At 42.3% G+C, this 19,942-nt stretch overlaps 1 long non-coding RNA gene across 1 annotated transcript; it reads right to left on the reverse strand.

Moving 5' to 3' along the window:
* Positions 1,225 to 19,654, reverse strand: LOC110257029. The gene is made up of 4 exons (XR_002339185.1): positions 19,609 to 19,654; positions 18,650 to 18,704; positions 7,836 to 8,348; positions 1,225 to 4,110 (listed from the first exon to the last, which is right to left on the reverse strand). It is a non-coding gene; the product is annotated as an uncharacterized LOC110257029 (long non-coding RNA).

Here is a 19,942-nt window from a genome sequence, read left to right on the forward strand (position 1 = left end):
GAAATTTACCATGGACACAATAATATTATCTAATCATCTTTATTCAAATTTCCCCAAATATTTCCAAACTGTTTTCTCATCTATTTTTAAAAAGTAGTATCCTATAGCCAATCAAGATTCACAGAGTGCATTTGACCGTTTAATATATTTTTTCATCTAATTTTAATATTTTTTATATAATTTTAATATATTTTTTCATCCCCCCACAACCCTTTTTTGTCTCTCATGACATTGACATTTTTTAAGTCTTATGGACTGTTCCCCAATTTCTATTTGCCTAATTGCTTCCTCATGATGTAATTCCGATGAACTGTTTTTGGCAAGAATACTACTTAGGTGATGCTGTGTCCTTCCTAGTATTTCACATCAGGAAGCACATAATGTTAGTTTGTCCCATTATTTGTGAGTCTAATTTTGATCCTTTAATTGAGGTCTCATCTGACGAATCTCTCCACTGTAATTAACATATAACTGTCAAGTGATACGTTGACTCTATGCAAATATCCCAGACCCCACAACCCATCACCCAATGGCTTTAGCATCACTGATGGGATCAGTCCCTTCAGAGGTCTTGGCAGAATGGTGATTATCTAATTCTATCCTTCCTTCTTTATTTATTAGCCAGCATTCTTCTGTGACGACAAGCTGGAACATGAGTCTTAGCTGTTATAAATCACATGTAAAACAGCAGGAACTCTTTCACTGGAAGGACAATGGTGAGCACAACGTATCGTGTGGTCTCCACTTTGGTCTCCTCCCCCTCACTCTTCTTTTCCACCAACTCCACCTCTTACTGAACACTTTGCTCCCAGCACTGCGTTAAGTGTTTTATGTGCATTCATCATGTAATTACTCCCAACCACCCTACAAAGTAGATGGTATTAGTTTCATTTTGCAGATGAGGAAACTGAAACACAAAGAAACTTACCCAAAGTAAATGACAGAACTGGGATTTGAACCTAAACACATTGAAAAAGCTATGTTCCCGCCCAGCCTCATTCCTAAACCACTGTTATCCCTTTTTGTACACATATTAAAAAATCACAGCAAAGTCATTTTTGATTTTTGTTGATTCCTGAACTCATCTTCTTTCCCCCTGATTACAAGCAATGAATAGTTAAAGGGCCAGAGGAATTGTGGGAAGAAGGGGGACCCCTTCCAGGGCCCAAGAATGGGCTCTTATCTAACACTCGGAAATGAATTATCTGAGTTGACACACGTGCGGGCAAAGCAAAAAGACTTTATTGGGAAGGTGTTCCCAGGTGGAGAGCAGCAGGATAAGAGAACCCAGGAGAACTGTCTCAGGTTTTATGGGGATGGGGTTAGTTTCCAAGTTTTCTCTGGCCAGTTGTCTTGCTCAGCCCATATTTGGTCTGGCCCAGGGTCCTTCCTGGCGGTGCACGCACCTCTCAGCCAAGATGGATTTCAGCGCCAAGGATGCTGGGATGTTGGTCATCTCCCCCTTCCTATTGGCCCCTCCCAAATTCTCCTGGTTAGCCTTCAGGGCAGCACCAAGGTCCTTATCAGGGCTTCCTGCTGTGAGACAACTCATGCACGTGGCTATTACCTGCCTGGCCAAGGTGGGCAGTTTCAGTCAATGATTCCCTAACAGATATATACCAAAATAATGACTACGGGATTATGGATCATTTTAATTTTCCTCTTTATATTTAGGTGTAGTGCCCAAGTTTTGTATAATGATCATGCTTTGACGGTCTGGGCAAATTTCTAGTTGTCAGGCTCAAAAAGGTTCTTCCTAGGGGTCGTCTGTTCTTTATAGAGCCAGGCCCACAGGATAGACACATGAATGCGTGCCTGGCACATACACTAGGAAGTGATCACTCAGTAATACATATGATTCATTCTACACCAGATCAGCGGGGGTGGGGGAGTGGGGGGACCCGATTCAACAAAAGGTCGACTTTCTCAGAGTACTAATCACAAACTGATTTGTGCAAGACTGCAGGCAGCTATCAAGGGCAGCTGCCTGCAGTCTTGCAATTTGGACCTCAAATTGCCTGCAAAGTAACAGCAAGACAAGGAAACACACAATAAATAACTTTTAAGAAGAACAAGATATTCTGGCAGCAGTGATCGCCATCCACCAAGGTCAGATGCAGAGAGAGGTAACTTAGGTTTCAAGAAATTTCTAGAAGGGACATCAGAATCGCAGACCAGAAAGTCATCGCTCTGAGAGATTTTCTATGATCCTGGACCTTTCTAACTTTCCCGTGTATTTCATTTTTGTTACTCCATGTCTGTTCTCTATAGTCTTCAGCAGAGAGGAAAAAATGCCTTTAAAAAGGAAAAAAGATTTAGCAGGGAGATTGAATTGCAATACAAAACCAGGTATGTTATAGGCTTCAAGGTCCCTTCAAGGAGATTAAACCCAAAGGGCTCTGGCCATGTCCCATTGTAATGTCCCTTGCCCCACCTTGGCCAGCCTGGGCTTCTCACTCCTTGCTAGAGAAGGAATGTCGCCCATTCCTCACCCGGGCACCATATAACCTGTTCCCCATGCAAATAAAGTGGCCTGCCTAAGACCAATCAAAAGATCAAATTGTGTCTCCACTCGGGTGGCATTGTGGGGTATAAAGACTATTGCAGAGTGAGCCGGGCCCTCTTTTCAACCTGAGTTCTCTCTCTCCCTCTCTAAAAATGTACTTTCACTTTAATACATTTATAAAACATCTACCATTCCAATGCTTTGTTGCAGTGAGACAGGGACCAAGGAACCTGTGACAGTATGATGTACAATCCTGGATAACAAAAACCATAGGTCAGCTCTTACATTTAAAGACTTGGAAGTTGCTACTTCCATCCTCACATGAAAAAAGCTGAATAAACTGAAAAGCAACAACTTATCTTAGATTTATTGGACAATTCAGATCATGGGGGAAACCGTCACCCTGAAATCTGGAGAGAGAAGGAAACACAGAGAATCACCACTTACCAGGAGCAGAAACCGACACTGGAGCCAGCAATTGGCAGGAGTACCAATGGTTGGATGAATTGCTGGAGGTTGAGTGTGGACCAGATTGAGAGTTAAAATCTGCTGGGGTTCCAGTCTTAGGGAGGCCCCACACTTTCCTGGGGTTTTCCTCCAGGAGCCCTACTGGGTTCTCACTGTGAAAGTAGGGAAATAATCCTAGAGCTTCAGGGATGGGGAGGAGAAAAGTAACCCTTTTAAAAGAAGCTCAGAGGGAATGTAACAACTTCGACAGCCCAGAGCATTCTGTTCTTAACAAAGGCCCTCCATCAAGGGAAACTGCTTTCCCAGCACCTTATCTCTCCTGGGGGATGGGCAATGAGACAACTCCAGGCCTGCCACACTTCCAGTCTCACGTAATGGGAGAAGAAGGCCAGGAAATGCTTCTGAAGGTCAAGCCCAGGATCTCAGGCCCATTGAGATTTCATCATAAGATTACAGAATATTTCTCCTTCCCCAATATCTTACTATGTTAGTTTCCTAGGGCTGCTGCAACAGAGTACCACAAACTGAGCGGCTTAAGCAAGAGAAATTTACTTGCTCCCGGTTCTGGAGGCTAGAAGTCCAAAATCAAAGTGTCAGCAGGGCCATGCTCTGTCTAAGAGCTTTAGGGAAGAATATTTCCTTGCCTCTTCCTAGTTTCTGCTGGTTCCCGGCGATCCTTGGCATTTCTTGGCTTATGGCTGCCTCATTCCAATTTCTGCCTCTGTCATCACATGCCTTCTTTCTTTGTGTCTATGTGTTTTACGGAACTCACTGGCAGCTCACTGCTCAAAAGCCAATAATTCAAGAGGAAGTGTCACTAGAAAGGTGCTTTAATCAGAAAAGCTGGCAATCTGGGGAGAAGGTGGACTCTTGTCCAGAGACCAACTCCAAAGATTCTGCTCAGCCAGGCGTGGTAGTTCTTAAAGGGAAAAATGGGGGTTGAGGGGGAGAATGTCAGTGAATCAGGGAGGCAAGAAGTTGGGTTCTGCATCATTCTTCATTGCCTGCAAACTGGCTGACTCTCTTCAGATATTATCTTGCCTGAGTGATCTGCTTGCAGGATTCTTTAGCAGGCTGTTGGAGGTAGAGCTACTCATTCTTTAACTACTTCATTCTTCATTCTTCCTTCTTTTTATCTAGGGAAAGAATGGACAAGTTCGGCAAGGCATGGTGTGCATTCAGAAAAGCACAAGTCAGTAATTAGTTTCAATTGCTTAGTTATCACATTCATATAATTGGGCTTTTTTGATTAGAGGGAAACAGAAACGGGTAAATAGGAAAGGGGCGAAAGGGCTCCTTTCATGCGTATCCCTGTGGTCCTCTCCTCTTCTCATAAAAGCAACAGTATTAGATTTAGGACCTACTTTAATCCAGGAAGACCTTGTTACTATAACTAATTATATCTGCAAAGATCCACATAAGGTCACATTCTGTGGTGCCAGGTGAACATGAATTTGGGCAAAACATTATTCAACCCATTGCACGCATCACTGCATCAACAATTCTAGTTTCATGAAAGTAAATTACAACCAAGAGAGCTGCAAGACACAGACTCTATTTAAGATAGAGTTCTTAGGAGTTCCCATCGTGGTGCAGCAGAAACAAATCTGACTAGGAACCATGAGGTTGTGGGTTTGATCACTGGCCTCTCTCAGTAGGTTAAGGACCCGGCGTTGCTCTGAGCTGTGGTGTAGGTTACAGACAAGGCTCGGATCTCCTGATGCTGTGGCTGTGGCTGTGGCTGGCAGCTGCAGCTCCAATTAGACCCCTAGCCTGGGAACCTCCATATGCTGTGGGGGCAATCCTAAAAAGCCAATAAATAAATAAATAAATAAACAAATAAATAAATAAGATAGAGTTCATAGGGAAAGCCAAAAACAACAGAGGAAAAATAAATAGATAAAACTAGGAAACTGAAGTCTCTGGCAGCTATGGCTCTGACAAACATGAAACACAGCCCACATCCTAATCAGATTAACATAAAACCTCACTCTAAAAGCCTGATCAGTTCAGGTTCTATTATCATATCCGACCTTCAGCAAAAAACTAGAAGACATGCTAAAAAGCAATGAAATACTCAGTCTGAAGAGACAAAGTCAGCACCAGAACCAGACTCCGAAACGACACAGGTTTTGGAATATCAGACAGGAAATATAAAATAACTATGATCATACTTACACCGCAACACGACAATGGGAGGAAGAATTATGTATACACGTTTGTGTTACTTGCTCCCCATGCTGTACCGTGGAAAATACATAAATAGATAAAATTAAAAAAAAAAATAAAATAACTATGATCAGTATGTTGAGTGAGCTCTGATAGAAAAAGTCGATATATGTCAAACAGATGGGTAATGAAGGCAAAGAGATGAAAACCCTAAGAAAGTGCCCAAAGGAAACACTAGCAATCAAAACTGAAATGCAAACAGAAAAGAGAATGAAGAAAATGGGGCAATATCCAAGAACAAACAGACAGCTGCAAAAGGTAGAACATGCACAGAATGGGAATACAAAGGGAGGAGCAGACCGATGTTTACAATAAATTCTGGCTGTGAATTTTCCAGAATCAATGATAGACAGGTCCAAGAAGATCAGAGACTAAGCAGAATAAATACCAAACAATCACAGGTCCAAGAAGATCAGAGACTAAGCAGAATAAATACCAAACAATCTACACCTGGGCATAGCATATTCAAACCACCAAAACAAAAGACCTAGAGAAAATCTTGAGGAAAAAAGCCGGGATTGTGGGGGAGCTGCACCTATAGAGGAACAAGAATAAGGATCCCATTAGCCTTCTTGTCAAAAACTATGCAAGTAAGAAGAGAATGAAGTGCTGGAAGGAAGAAATCCACCAACCGAGAATTCTGTATGCAGTGAAATGAGCTTTCAAAAGTGAAGGAGAAATAAAGCCTTTCTCAGGTGAACAAAAATTGAGGCAATTTCTTGCCAGTAGACTGCCCAACAAGAAATGTTAAAAGGAAATGAATCACTTTGTTGTACAGCAGAAATTATCACAACTTTGTCGATCAAAAGTATTTCCATAAAACTGTAAAAATTGAAAAAAAAATTTTAAAAGAAATGTTAAAAGGAGTTTTTCAGAAAGCAGGAAAATGATATGGTTCAGAAATTCAGACTTACAGAAAGAAAGAACGTTAGAGAAGGAATAAGTCAAAGTAAAATAATTTTTTATTTGTCTTAATCTAAATTGATCTGAGAGATAATTGTTCAAAGTAACGATAGCAACAATGTATTGGGTGGCTACAGCTTATGGATAAGGGAAATGAACGGCAGCAGTGTTATAAGGGACAGGAGGGAGGCATTGGGACTATTCTGTTATAAGCATCTGCACTACCAGTGAGGTGATACAGTGTTAGTTGAAAGTGGACTTAGATTAGTTGCAAATGTCTATTGCAAACTGTAGGGCAACCCCTAAAAGAAGTACAATTGATGCACTAAGACAGGAGAGACTATGGAGTCATTTAAAATGCTCAAATGAAGCCAGAGAAGATAGATTGAGAACATAAGTTTTTAGAAAGAAACGGAACAAGGGCAATGATTAGAAAACAACAGCAAACATGGCAGATATTAACCCAACGATAGCAATAATTATTTTCAATGTGAATGGTCTAAATAGACCAATTAAAAGATACAGATTGTTGTCATGGATACAAATACAAGACCCAACTCTGTGTTATCTGTAGGAAAACCACTTTCCGTCTAAAGATACAGACAGATTAAAAGGAAACTGAAGAGATGAAAGCCTTAAAAAGGGGTGGAAATTCTGACGTAGGCTGCCACATGAATGACCCTTAAGCACATTAGGATAAATGAAATAAGCCAGTCACCAAAAAAAAGAAAAAAAGGATAAATACTGTATGACTCCACATGTATGAGGTATCTAGAGTGTGGTCAAATTCATAGAGACAGAGAGTAGAATAGTGGTTGCCAGCAAACAGGGCAACCTGCTCTTGTTTAATGGATATAGCTTCCACTTTGCAAGATGAAAACAGTTCAAGAGTTCTGGAGATGGATGGTGGTGATGGCGGCACAGCAATGTACATCTTAATACAACTGAAATACACACTTAAAATGGTTAATGGTAAATTTTATGTTATTTGCATTTTACAACAATAAAAAAGTTTTCTTGAAATTAAAGGATGGGGAGTTCCCATCGTGGCACAGTGGAAACGAATCCAACTAGGAACCATGAGGATGCAGGTTTGATCCCGGGTCTTGCTCGGTGGGTTAAGGATCTGGCATTGCCGTGAGCTGTGGTGGAGGTTGCAGACACGTCTCGGATCTGGCATTGCTGTGGCTCTGGCACAGGCCAGCAGCGGTAGCTCCAATTGGACCCCTAGCCTGGGAACCTCCATATGCTGCAAGTGCAGCCCTAAAAGACAGAAAAAAAAAAAAGAAGAAAGAAATTAAAGGACTGGGGAAAATAAAGTAATGGAGTGTACCATGCCAACTAATCAAAAGAAAGCTGGGTAACTATATTGATTTCAAATAAAACAGACTTCAGAACAAGAAAAATTATCAGAAATAAAAAAGAACATTATATAATGATAAAGGGGTCAATTCTTCTAGAAAACATAACAATTTTAATGTGTACTTGCCTAAAAACAGTGTCAAAATACGTAAGGGGAAAAAAATAGAACTGCAAAGAAAAATAGACAAACCCACTATAATAGAGAATTTATCACCCTTCTCTCAGTAGCTGACAGATCTGAAACTGACAGCACTAACAGCCTGAACCCAGCCAGGACAGACTGGACTTGAACCCACGTGCTGGGACTGAACCCAGACGGAACCCAGATTGGGACTTGAACCCACCGTTTTCAATTAAAATCACTCACCCCGTGTCTGGACTCACTGAGGTTCAGATTCTTCATGTCTCCGAGCAGAAGGAATTCAGCGAGAGATCAAGTGATTGGCAAGAAATAGATTTATTAAGATAGGATGCTTGTGAGAGATGCAGGCGGGCAGGCACAGAAGCTCTATCCTGAGGATCCTGTGGGCTCCGGTTTTATCATCCAAGGGGAGTGGGGGCTGGAAAAGACACCGCCTCTTCCTTTCTGGGAGTAGTAGCTCCTCCTTGGTATCCGGTAAGGAGTGTATTGCAAATCAGCTGAAGGCGGTCCTCAAACTCCTGCCCTCCGTCCTAATCTGAATGCAGGCCTCAGCCCATCCCCCACCTAACGACCTGCGGCAGTTCTCGCACCTCCACTAGGCAAGGAAGCTTGCCTTGTTCTGATGGCTTTCTTGAGCAATTTATTGACTTACAGTGATCTCCCAGCATCCCCTGGATTTCCCTCTCCATCTGTGATCCTCTCCTGGGACTTCTACAACTCCCTGTGCCGACTCCATCCCTATCAGGTCCAGCAGACAAAAAAAAAAAAAAAAGTCAGTAATGATATTGTTGAACTAAACAGCACCAGTCAACTGAATCTAATTAGCATTAATAGAATACTTCGCCCATTACGTATGTATATACATCAAGCTCACATGGAACATTCACCAAGATAGGCCAGATTCTGAGCCATAAAACAGCTCTAAATAACTTTATAAGGATAGAAATCATGTAAATTATATGCTCGGACTATAGTAGAATGAAACTAAAAATCAATAACAGATAGGCGCAAAATCCCCAAATATCTGAGGATTGAACAACTTATTTTTCAATGACATCGATGTCAAAGAAGTCCCAGGGGAAAAAAATTACTTTGAAAATACTTTTAAAACTTTTAAGTGAAAAGGAAAATTGTAGGGATGTGTAAAAGGGAATAGGGTGCTTGACAAGAGCAAAGCTATCTTGCTGCCACCGTCCTTCTTGGTGGACTTAAGGTGACTCATACGAGGGCTCTGAGAAAAACAAAGTCATTAGGACTGGAGAACCTCCAGGCCCTGATTGTTCTAAAGAAATTCAGTAACAGCTAGATTGTGCTTGAGGTTAATCATTCAAGTCACAATATAAGACATTCTGCACAGCTATGCATCTTTCTGTATCCTGCGTGTAACTATAGATTCATGTAGCCTGTTAGCCACAGAAGCAGGCACTATAAATGTATCTCCCCCTTTCTGTTCCGGGTCCAGGATTGGGAAGTGACTCCCCGTGGACCCGCCGGCGTAATAACGCTGTTAACGTGAGAAAACAGAATGTGTGCATGTGTGTGTGCCTGGGTCACCATGCTGTACAGAGCGGGGGGGGAATTGTATTGGGGAAATAACAATTTAAAAAAAAAAAGAAATAAGAAAAAAAAAAAGCTGTTCTCACCTCAGAGGTGATTTCTGGGAATTCTACAACAAAATAACACATCAGAATTGGTGGGATGCAGCAAAAGCTTTGTTTAGAAGGAACTTTACATCATTAAATGCATACATTAGAAGAAAGATCTAAAATTAATCATCAAAGCCTCCGCCTGAAGAAATCAGAGAAAAAAGAGCAATATAAACCCAAAGTGAGCAGAAGAAAAGAAATGTAAAATTTTGGAGCAGAAATCAATGAAATTGAATACAGGAAAAAAATTTTTTTCTTTTTAAAGCCACACCTGCGGCATATAGAAGTTTTCAGTCTAGGGGTCCAAGCGGAGCTGCAATTGCTGGCCTATGCCACAGCTACAGCAACTTGAGATCCAAGCCACATATTCGACCTACACCACCCCTTGGGGCAACAACGGATCCTTAACCCACTGAGTGAAGCCGGGTATTGAACCCACATCCTCATGGATGCTAGTCAGGTTTGTTACCACTGAGCCACAAGCAGAACTCCAAATATAGGAAATTAATAGAGAAAATCAACAAAAGCAAAAGCCGGTTTGGGATGGGGAAGTAGGGGTTAATAAAATTGATACATCTCTAGCCAGCCTCACCAAAGAAAGAAGACCCATATTACTAATATCAGAAAAGAAAGAGGGGCGTTCCTGTCGTGGCTCAGCGGAAACGAATCTGACTGGTATCCATGAGGACGCACGTTCGATCCCCAGCCTCACTCAGTGGGTTAAGGATCCAGTGTTGCCATGAGCTGTGGTGTAGGCCGCCAGTTACAGTTCTGATTCAACCCCTAGCCTGGAAACTTCCATATGCTGTGGGTGTGGCCCTAAAAAGACATGAAAGGAAGAAGGAAAGAAAGAAAGAAGGAAAGAGAGAAAGAAAGAGAGAGAGGAAGGAAGAAGGAAGGAAAGAAAGAAAGGAAATTATGAACAATCCCATGCTCACAAGTTTGGTAATTTAAATGAAATAGACCAATTCCTTCCAAGGCACGATCTACCCAAACTGACACAAGAAGAAACAGATCATCTGCACAGGTCTATTCAAAGAAACTGAGTCAATGATTAATAAACTTTCAAAAAAAGAAAGCAACAGGCCCAGACGATTTCACTGGCAAGTTCTACCAAACACTTAAGGAAGAAAGTGTACCAATTGCTAGAGTAAAAAGCTGCAAGAATTAATGACAATTAGGAAAGGCATTTGTTTTATGTACCAAAAGAGTTATTAAGAGCTTCCCAATAGATAAATCAGGAAGTAGATTGATAGTTAAGAGAGAACGTGTTAACTAGATAACTTTAAGAAAAATAATGTATCTTTTATTTATTTATTTATTCATTGTCTTTTTGCCTTTTCTTGAGCCGATCCCATGGCATATGGAGGTTCCCAGGCTAGGGGTCGATTCGGAGCTGTAGACACCGGCCTACACCAGAGCCACAGCAATGCGGGATCCGAGCCTCGTCTGCGACCCACACCACAGCTCACGGCAACACCGGATCCTTAACCCACTGAGCAAGGCCAGGGGCCAAACCCCCAACCTCATGGTTCCTAGTCGGATTCATTAACCACTGAGCCACTACAGGAACTTCAAGAAAAATAATGTATCTTTTATAGCACAACACATAATGTAAAGATTTTTTAAAACAAGGATAATAAGCAGAATAACAGAGATTATATTTTATCACAATTCAAATCTTTTTGTAAAATTGGTGTCCTGCATTTGTAACATTTAACTAAATAACCCTTAAGATGGCATTCTACATTTTAATTATAAAATTCAATTATACTTTAGACAATGAGTCATTCAAGCAAAAGCCCATTTGAGGGATTCCTTACATCTCAAAATTTTGCAAGGAAGAAAACTTCCAAAATCATGTAAAACAAAATCCATGACATATAAAATAAGGGGTTAAGATCCAGAATATATGGAGAACTCCCAAAACTCAAAAAATAAAAATCAGGAGTTCCCATCATGGCTCAGTGGAAACTAATCTGACTAGCATCCATGAAGACGGGACAGGTTGGATCCCTGGCCTGGCTCCATGGGTTAAGGATCTGGCATTGCTGTGACTGTGGCATAGGCCAGCAGCCACAGCTCTGATTCGACCATTAGCCTGGGAACCTCCATATGCCACGAGTGTGGCCCTAAAAAGACAAAAGACAAAAAATTCAATTCAATTCAATTCAATTTAAAAAAAAAAAACTGCTTCTAAAATGGGTAAGAGACTTGAACAGACACTTCTCCAAAGAAGATATACAAATGGCCAGAAAGCACAGAAAAAGATGCTCAATAGCGTTAATCATTAGGAAAATGCAGTCCATTTCATTTGCATTGAGACACCACCTCACACCCATCAGGATGACTATTATTTAGAAACAAAAACAAACAGAAAACAAGTGTTGGTTGGGATGTGGAGACATTGGAACAGCTGTGCACTGCTGGTAAAATGGCACAGCTACTCTTGGAAAGAGTATGGCAGTTCCTCAACCAAATAAACAGAATTATCATACGATCCAGCAAGTCCCTTTTGCAATCAGAAAGAAGTGAAAGCAGAGACACAACAGATATTCGTACACCCATGTACATAGCAGCATTATCCCCAAGAACCAAAAGGTGGAAGCACTTTGAACAACCATCTACATACAGATGAGTGGATAAACAAAATGTAGTGTTTATTTAGATAGTGAAATATTACTCAGCCTTGAAAAGGAAGCAAACTCTGACACAACTATCATAAAAATGAATCTTAAAAATATTATGCTAAGTGAAACAAACCAGTCACAAAAAGACAAATACTGTATGATTACAGTTGTATGAGGTACCCAGAGTAGTCAAATTCATAAATTCATAGACACAGAAAGGAGAATGGTGGTTGCATGGGGGTTGCAGGGAAGGAAGAATGGAAAATTAGTGTTTATTAAGTACAGAGTTTCAGTTTTACAGGATGAAGAAAGTTCTGGAGGTGGATGGTGGTGATGGTACAATGAGAACTTATTCTACATCATCGAACTGTACCCTTAAAAGTGGTTAAAATGGCAAACTTTATGTTATGTGGATTTTCCACAATTTTTTGAGTTAGTGGTAATAATAACCCATGATAAATAGAGTGCCAATATAATTTATTGTCCAAACTGGAACACCTTGGGCTGTGAGAGTAGATGCTTTTAATAAGTACACCTGGACCCCAGGGGTAAATGTGACATTCTTGAGTAAACTCTAGCTGTCCCCAGAGTGTCCTGCTCCGACCTTAGTTGAAAATGACTATCTTTTCAGTCTGGAAAACATTCAGTAGAATAACTATGGAAGAAATCTCACAGTTAACAGCACCAAGAAATAATTATGCCTGTTGCATAACCTCATTTTATCTTTCTTTTTGGCTACGCCTGCAGCTTGCAGAAGTTTCCAGATCAGGGATTGAATCCATGCCACAGCAGTGACAAGGGGATCTTTAATCCCCTGTTAAGTGGATCCTTAACCCCCTGAGCCACCAGGGAACTCCCTATAACCTCAAACTTTTAAAATTTGGCCCCTTTTAAACTAAAATTGCCACAATCACTTTTGGATACATATCTTTTCTTTTTCTTTTCTTTTCTTTGCATTTTAGGGCTGCACCCTTGGCATTTGACCCTAGGCTAGGGATCCAATCGGAGCTACAGCTGCTGGCCTACACCACAGCACACGATGACGCCAGATCCTTAACCCACTGAGGGAGGCCAGGGATCTGGCCTGCATCCTCATGGTTGCTAGCTGGGTTCGTTTACACTTCACCACAACAGGAGCTCCTCTTTAGGATACATTTCTTTTTTCTTTTTCTTTTTCTTTTCTTTTTTTTCTCTTTTAGGGCCACAGTGGCGGCATATGGAGGTCCCCAGGCTAGGGGTCGAATTGGAGTTGTAGCGGCTGGCCTGCACCACAGCCATAGCAACACAGGATCCGAGCCGCATCTGCAACCTACACCACAGCTCACGGCGACACCGGATCCTTAGCCTGCTGAGCGAGGCCAAGGATCGAACCCACGTCCTCATGGATGCCAGTCAGGTTTGTTAACCACTGAGCTACAACGGGAACTCCTAGGATACATTTCTGATTTATGGTTTTATCCCAGAAGTTCATTCTACTCAGGGACACTCTCCTTTGGTTCCAGGCTCAGCCGCCAGTACATGTAGGTGGGACACACCTGTATCTTCCTGCTTCTGTCCTCTTCCATCTCAATCCCACCCATCCTTTGAGGCTGCCGCCTCCCCACAAACACCCCGTCATCTGTCCAGCCTTTCCTGACCCACCAGGTGGAATTCTCCCACTTTGTCGCATCAGTGACATTGAACTTGGCATGAGGATAACATGAGTTAAGACCTCAATTATCAATGCATATCATTGACATCTGCTTGGCTGCCCACCCTGAGAAATAATCATAGTTAAAATCACTAACCAGCGATAGGAAAACCACCTTGGACCTCCCCTGGGCACACTCCTTGGGCGGCGCCTTGTTTTTTTTTCGGGAGTTTAGGGGGGTGCTCGAGGCTGAGACATAAAGAAAGAATCCGATTGCTTGATGCCTACGGGGTGGGCGGGTGGGGAATGACATTCCTCTCGAGTGTTTCTCACATACAGGAAGTGGTAGTTCTAACCCTCTCTGGTCTCGTGCTCTGACTCACAGGGGTCCCCCAGCCCCAGAACGTGGCCTCCCGGCCGCCGCTAAGGCTCCGAGCCATACGGTAAGGTGCCTGGCTGAAAAATCCCCCTGGGGGAGCTGGTCGTGAGAAGGTTACTCTCCCAATTCATGTGGTTTTATCAAGATGGTTGGATTCTGCAGGCCCTGGGCCAGCTTGCCTTGATCAGAAACATCACGGGAGATTTGACAAGAGTCCTAAAGGTCGCCTGTCTCGGTTGTGAATTTCACACCCTGCCCCCAAGTTAATAATAGCACCTCGAGCAATGAGATGCTGCTGTGTAGCGCTGGGACCTCTATCTAGCCACTTGCGATGGAGCATGGTGGAGGATCACGTGAGAAAAAGAATGTATACATGTGTGTGTGACCGGGTCTCTTTGCTGTGCAGTAGAAAATTGACAGAACACTGTAAACCAGCTATGATGGAAAAAACAAAAATCATAAAAAAAAATAATACCTCCGTTTTTCAAGTCTCTCATCGTACACTGGGCGTGTGGCTGGAAAATTGGTTTCTTTGATTTTTTTTTTTTTTTTTTTTTTTTTTTTGGCAAACCTTAAACTAACATGCTTCATAGATACCAGGATTCTCCTGCTTTCACTGTGACCTCCTGGTGTCACCAATTTAAGGTAAGTCTAACAAAGCCTAAGCCTATTTGCTGGAAAATGGAAGCCTTAGGTAGTCTCATGAAAGCAAAGAGCAACATAAGTGTTTATAATGTGACATCTCAAACTTGGGTCAAAACGTGTTTGTTTTTACTACTTCACCCCCACTAGGATGGCTAGAAGCAAAAGCACAGAAAAAAACAAGTGTTGGTGAGGCTTGGAGAAATTGGGACACTTACGCTGCCTTACATTTTGCTGCTGACAAGGTAAAATGAGGTAGCTGCTGTTGTAAGCAGTTTGCTGGCTCCTCAAAGGGTTAAAAAAATGCCACTCCTAGGAATACACCCAGAAGAATGGGAAACAGGTGTTCAAACAAAGACATATAAGAATATTCACAGCAGCACCGTTCACAGCAGCCAGAAGATGGAAGCAGCCAGCTGTCTATCAGCTGATGAAAAGATAAGCTGGAGTCTATCTGTACAATGAACTTGGTGAATGAAGAAGAAGAAAAAAAAAAAAAGGACATGGGAGTTCCCATTGTGGCTCAGTGGGTTAAGAACCCCCAACCTACTGTCCATAAAGATGTGGGTTTGATCCCTGGCCTCACTCAGTGGGTTAGGGATCCAGCGTTGCTGCAAGCTGTACCATAGGTTGCAGACATGGCTCAGATCTGGTGTTGCCAAGGTTGGGTTGCAGGCCTGCAGCTGCAGCTCCTCTTGAACCCCTAGCCTGGGAACTTCCACGTGCCGCAGGTACGGCTGTAAAAAAAGGAAAAAAAAGAAAAAAAAACAAAGCAGCACTGGGAACCATGTCTAGTCACTTATGATGGAGCATGATATGCGAAAATAGAATGGATACATGTATGTGTAACTGGGTCACCATGCTGTACAGTAGAAAAAAAATTGTATTGGGGAAATAAATATTAAAAAAAATAATAATAATAAATTGAAAAGAAACAAACGAAAAAAGCACAACCTAAAAGTTGAGAATCAGGTTTTACTTGGCAGACAAAACTGAGGACTTGAGCCTGAGACAGCCTCTCAGATCTCTACTTGAAACAAGTAAGAGGAGTTCCCATTGTGGCTCAGTAGTTAACGAATCCGACTAGGAACCATGAGGTTGAGGGTTCGATCCCTGGCCTTGCTCAGTGGGTTAAGGATCCGGCACCGTGAGCTGTGGTGTAGGTTGAAGACGCAGCTCGGATCCCAAGTTGCTGTGGCTGGCGGCTACAGCTCTGATTAGACCCTTAGCCTGGGAACCTCCATATGCTGCAGAAGCGGCCCAAGAATATGGCAAAAAGACAAAAAAAAGAAAGAAAGAAAGAAAAAGAAACAGGTAAGAGAAGAGCCAGGATATACAGGAGCTTCTGCAACCAAGACCAGGTAGACAGAACTTCAAAAGTTTACTGTTAATCCAAGAAAACTAGACAGCTCAAGTGAAGGAATGCAGCGCTGTTCTATGTGTGGGAAGATGGAGAGTCTGGGCTCACTGAAATCATTCCTTTGCTGGGCACCTTAGCCATCCTGGGCCAGTGTCCTGTTCTTTCCCATCCTGAGTCCCCTCAGGGTGCACCGTGGGAGGTGGCCAAGGGCTTGGCAAGGCCCAGCCCGATTGTTACCATGCTCAGCATCCTAAGGGCTCCCTTGAGGGGAGCGGCAGTGATTTGTCTGATGGCTGCACCATCCTTTGTGTTTTTTTTTGGGGGGGGGGTTTTTTGCTTTTTTAGGGCTGCACTCAAGGCACATGGAAGTTCCCACGATAGGGGTCAAATTGGAGCTGTAGCCAGTGATCTATGCCACAGCCACAGCCACAGCAACTCGAGATGCAAGCCACGTCTGGGACCTACCCCACAGCTCACAGCAACGCCGGATCCTTAACCCACTGAGCGAGGCCAGGGATCGAACCTTCGTCCTCATGGATCCTAGTCTAGTTCATTAATTGCTGAGCCACGAAGGGAACACGTGCAACATCCTTTGTTAACTGACCCGACAGGCAACATTTTTCACTCACAAACTATGCAATCATAAGAAAGAATGAAATGCTGATACATCTGCAACACAGATGAGCCTTAAAAACATGCTGAGTGAAAGAAGCCAGGCACAAAGGCACCTATGTTATGATTCCATTTATCCAAAATGTCACCAATAGGCAAATCCACGGAGACAGAAAGCAAATTAGTGACTTTGCCAGGTGCTGTGGGGGGAGGGAAACAGGGAGTGACTGCTTCAGCCTGTGAGGTTTCCTTTTGAAGTGATAAAAATGTGGTTACCAAGCATTGTGGATGTTCTCAAAGCCACTAAGTATACATTTTTGCAAATCAACTATAATAAAAACTTTTAATTAAAAAAATGTACACTTCGAAATGATTAAAGTGTTGAGTTTTATGTTCTGTGACTTTTACCTCAATTTTTCTCTAAGTGCGTACTTTAACTAAGGCAGGTGTTGGTCACAGGAGCTGCTTCTCTCCTTGTAACATGTCATTATCCTCCAGTGTCACAGCCCCTCCTCCCGAGCCCACCCCCCAAGTCACCTGCCTCCCAAGACACCTGAGGACTCAAGGCCAGACAGGAGAGGTCAGCCTGCAGTGACCTTCGCCCTAGTTTGTATCTTTGTCCTGTTGCCTTTTCATCACTTGCAGAATCTGAGGGCTGTGCCAGCCCCAGAAGGACCAAGTATTGCCATGGCACCGAGGGACCACTTTTGATCCTCCCAGATACCCAGCATCAGTAGTTTAGACAAAAGCCAACACTGAATGGATTCCACGTGAAGGCAGAATGTTCCAAAAGAGGGAAAAACAAAAGTGGGCACCAGAGGTCCATTTATTTTTTTATAATTTTTAGTTTTTCCATTATAGTCGATTGACAGTGTTCTGTCAATTTCTACTGTACAGCAAAGTGACCCATTCATACATATATATGTATATTCTTTTTCCCACATTATCCTCCATCATGTTCCATCACTAGTGACTAGATAGAGGTCCCTGTGCTATACAGCAGGATCTCATTGCTTATCCACTCCAAATGCAGTAATTTGCATCTATTAACCCCAAATTCCCAGTCCATCCCACTCCATCCCCCTTGCTCTTGGCAACCCCAAGTCTGTTCTCCAAGTCCATGAGTTTCTTTTCCATGGAAAGGTTCATTTGTACCATGTATTAGATTCCAGGTATGAGTGATCTCATATGGTATTTGTCTTTCTCTTTCTGACTTCACTTAGTATGAGAGTCTCTCGTTCCATCTATGTTGCTGCAAATGGCATAATTTTGTTCTTTTTTATGGCTGAGTAGTCAGAGGTCTGTTTAAACGGGTAACAAAGCTCAGGATAATAGGCAAAGGAGAGTATATATTATACTGTCTTTTGTATGATACTGTCCTTTGTAAGGAAGAAGAGAAAATAATATGTGTGTGTTATTTTCATGAAAAGAAAGGAAGTATAACAGAAACTAATGAAAAGGAGTTTCTGCTATAGTGCAGTGGGGTAATGATGCTGTTAGTCTCTGTGGTGGCACTGGTTCAATCCCAAGCCCGGCACAGTGGGTTAAGGATCCATTGTTGCCATAGCTGTGGCATGGATTTCAGCTGTGCCTTGTATTTGAACCCTTGCCTAGGAACTTCCATATGCTTTGGATGCAGCTATAAAAAGAAGAAAAAAAAAAAAAAAAAAAAAAAAAACAACTGGAGTTCCTGTTGTGGTTCAGTGGGTTAAAGACCTGATGTTATCTCTGTGAGGATACAGGTTTGATCCCTGGCCTCCCTCAGTGGGTTAAGGATCCAGCATTGGCTCATGCTGTGGTGTAGGTCGCGGATGCAGCTCGGATCTGGTGTTGCCTTGGCTGTGGTGTAGGCTGGCAGCTGCAGCTCCAAATAAAGCCCAGGAAATTCCATATGCCTCAGGTGTGGCCATAAAAAGAAAAAGAGAAAAAGAAACAAATGGAAAGTGTTAAGTTTGGAGACGGGAGGGGGCACCATAGGACTAGGGATGGCAGTGAGACTTCACTTGTATATCTTTTTGTATCATTTTAACTTTGAAGCACATAAATGTTTTATGTATTTGAAAAATTAAATTTTAAAGAATGGGATAAAGCAAACCCTATGATGGACTGCAAACAGGAACAAAGCGAAAGGATTACTTACCAAACTGAACAAACACGGCCACCCAGAAGGAGTTGATTCAAGTACTCTAATTGTTCTAAGAACAAAAAATATGCAAAAAAAAAAAAATCTTATACAGCTGACCCTCGAGCAACACGGTTATGAACTACATGAGTCTGCTTGTACGCGGACATTTTTCCACTAAATAAGCACCACCGTACTACATGACCCTCAGCTGGTTGCATCGCCAGCTGTTTCAGATTCGGAAACAGGGATACAGAAGCCAAAAATAAGTTACACACAGGTTTGGACAAGACAGAGAATGGGCACCCCTCACCCCCATGATGTTTTAGTTCTTTACTTGTAGGTGTAGTTAGTTGTAATACTGCTCATGTGGTGCTGAAACTTTTATGTATTTTATAGTATTAATCAAATACCTACTTTGCCGTAAAAGAAAAAAGATACTAGGAATAAGCCAAAGAAGTCAAAGGAAAACCTTATAAGGTTAAATTTGCAGTGGGACTATCAGGTTGAACTCATGATTTTCTTTTTTAATGAGTTTCCTGGGTTCTGGTCACTGACAGTCCCAGAGGCAATGACACCCCTGTGACAATGAGCACACATAACACTAAGTTCTTGTTTTCTATGTATCACTCACCTCTAAGAGAACCAGACACAAGGACTCCTCAAAGAAATGGTTAATCCTAGATGTGGGGTGGAAAATGTACAATGGGAGTCTCCAATTATACCAGAAAGCATGAAAGAACACCAGATAAATGTGATCATGCCAAAGGGAGTCCAGTGCTGCATCCAGACTCCCACCGTTCAGTGTGGGACAGCATGAACACCAAAATGAATAACGATAATTTATAACACAGTTTTTTAAAATCTACAAATCTAAAGTGATTTTTAGCAGGGGGGAGAAAAGGGAGGGGGGGAAGGGAGTCTTACAGAAGATGCCAGCTGGTAAATGTGGAATTAATAAAAGAATACAAACCCACCACTTTTGTGATCACCATTGTAGTGCTTGACTCAGGCAAGTCTCATCAGCGAATGTGAAAACTACCGGGTGACCTGGATATTCAGTTGATCCTCTGACCACGTGACCATTCTACAAATGACTAATTACAAAGCAGAGAGAGGCTTGGTGATCAAAGGGTAAAATACCTGACATCCTTTGCCCACCAATGTCTTGCAATGAGAAGCCAACGATTACATCAAGGTTGCATTCCTGCTCCAAAAGATTAAAGCTGAATCTAATCATGAGTATACAACCGGATTAATCCGGCGTGTGGCCCATCCTACAACACAACTGGTTGGGATTCTTCACAAAAG

Source organism: Sus scrofa, chromosome 15, assembly GCF_000003025.6.
Source record: "Sus scrofa isolate TJ Tabasco breed Duroc chromosome 15, Sscrofa11.1, whole genome shotgun sequence".
Taxonomy (NCBI): Eukaryota; Metazoa; Chordata; class Mammalia; order Artiodactyla; family Suidae; genus Sus; species Sus scrofa.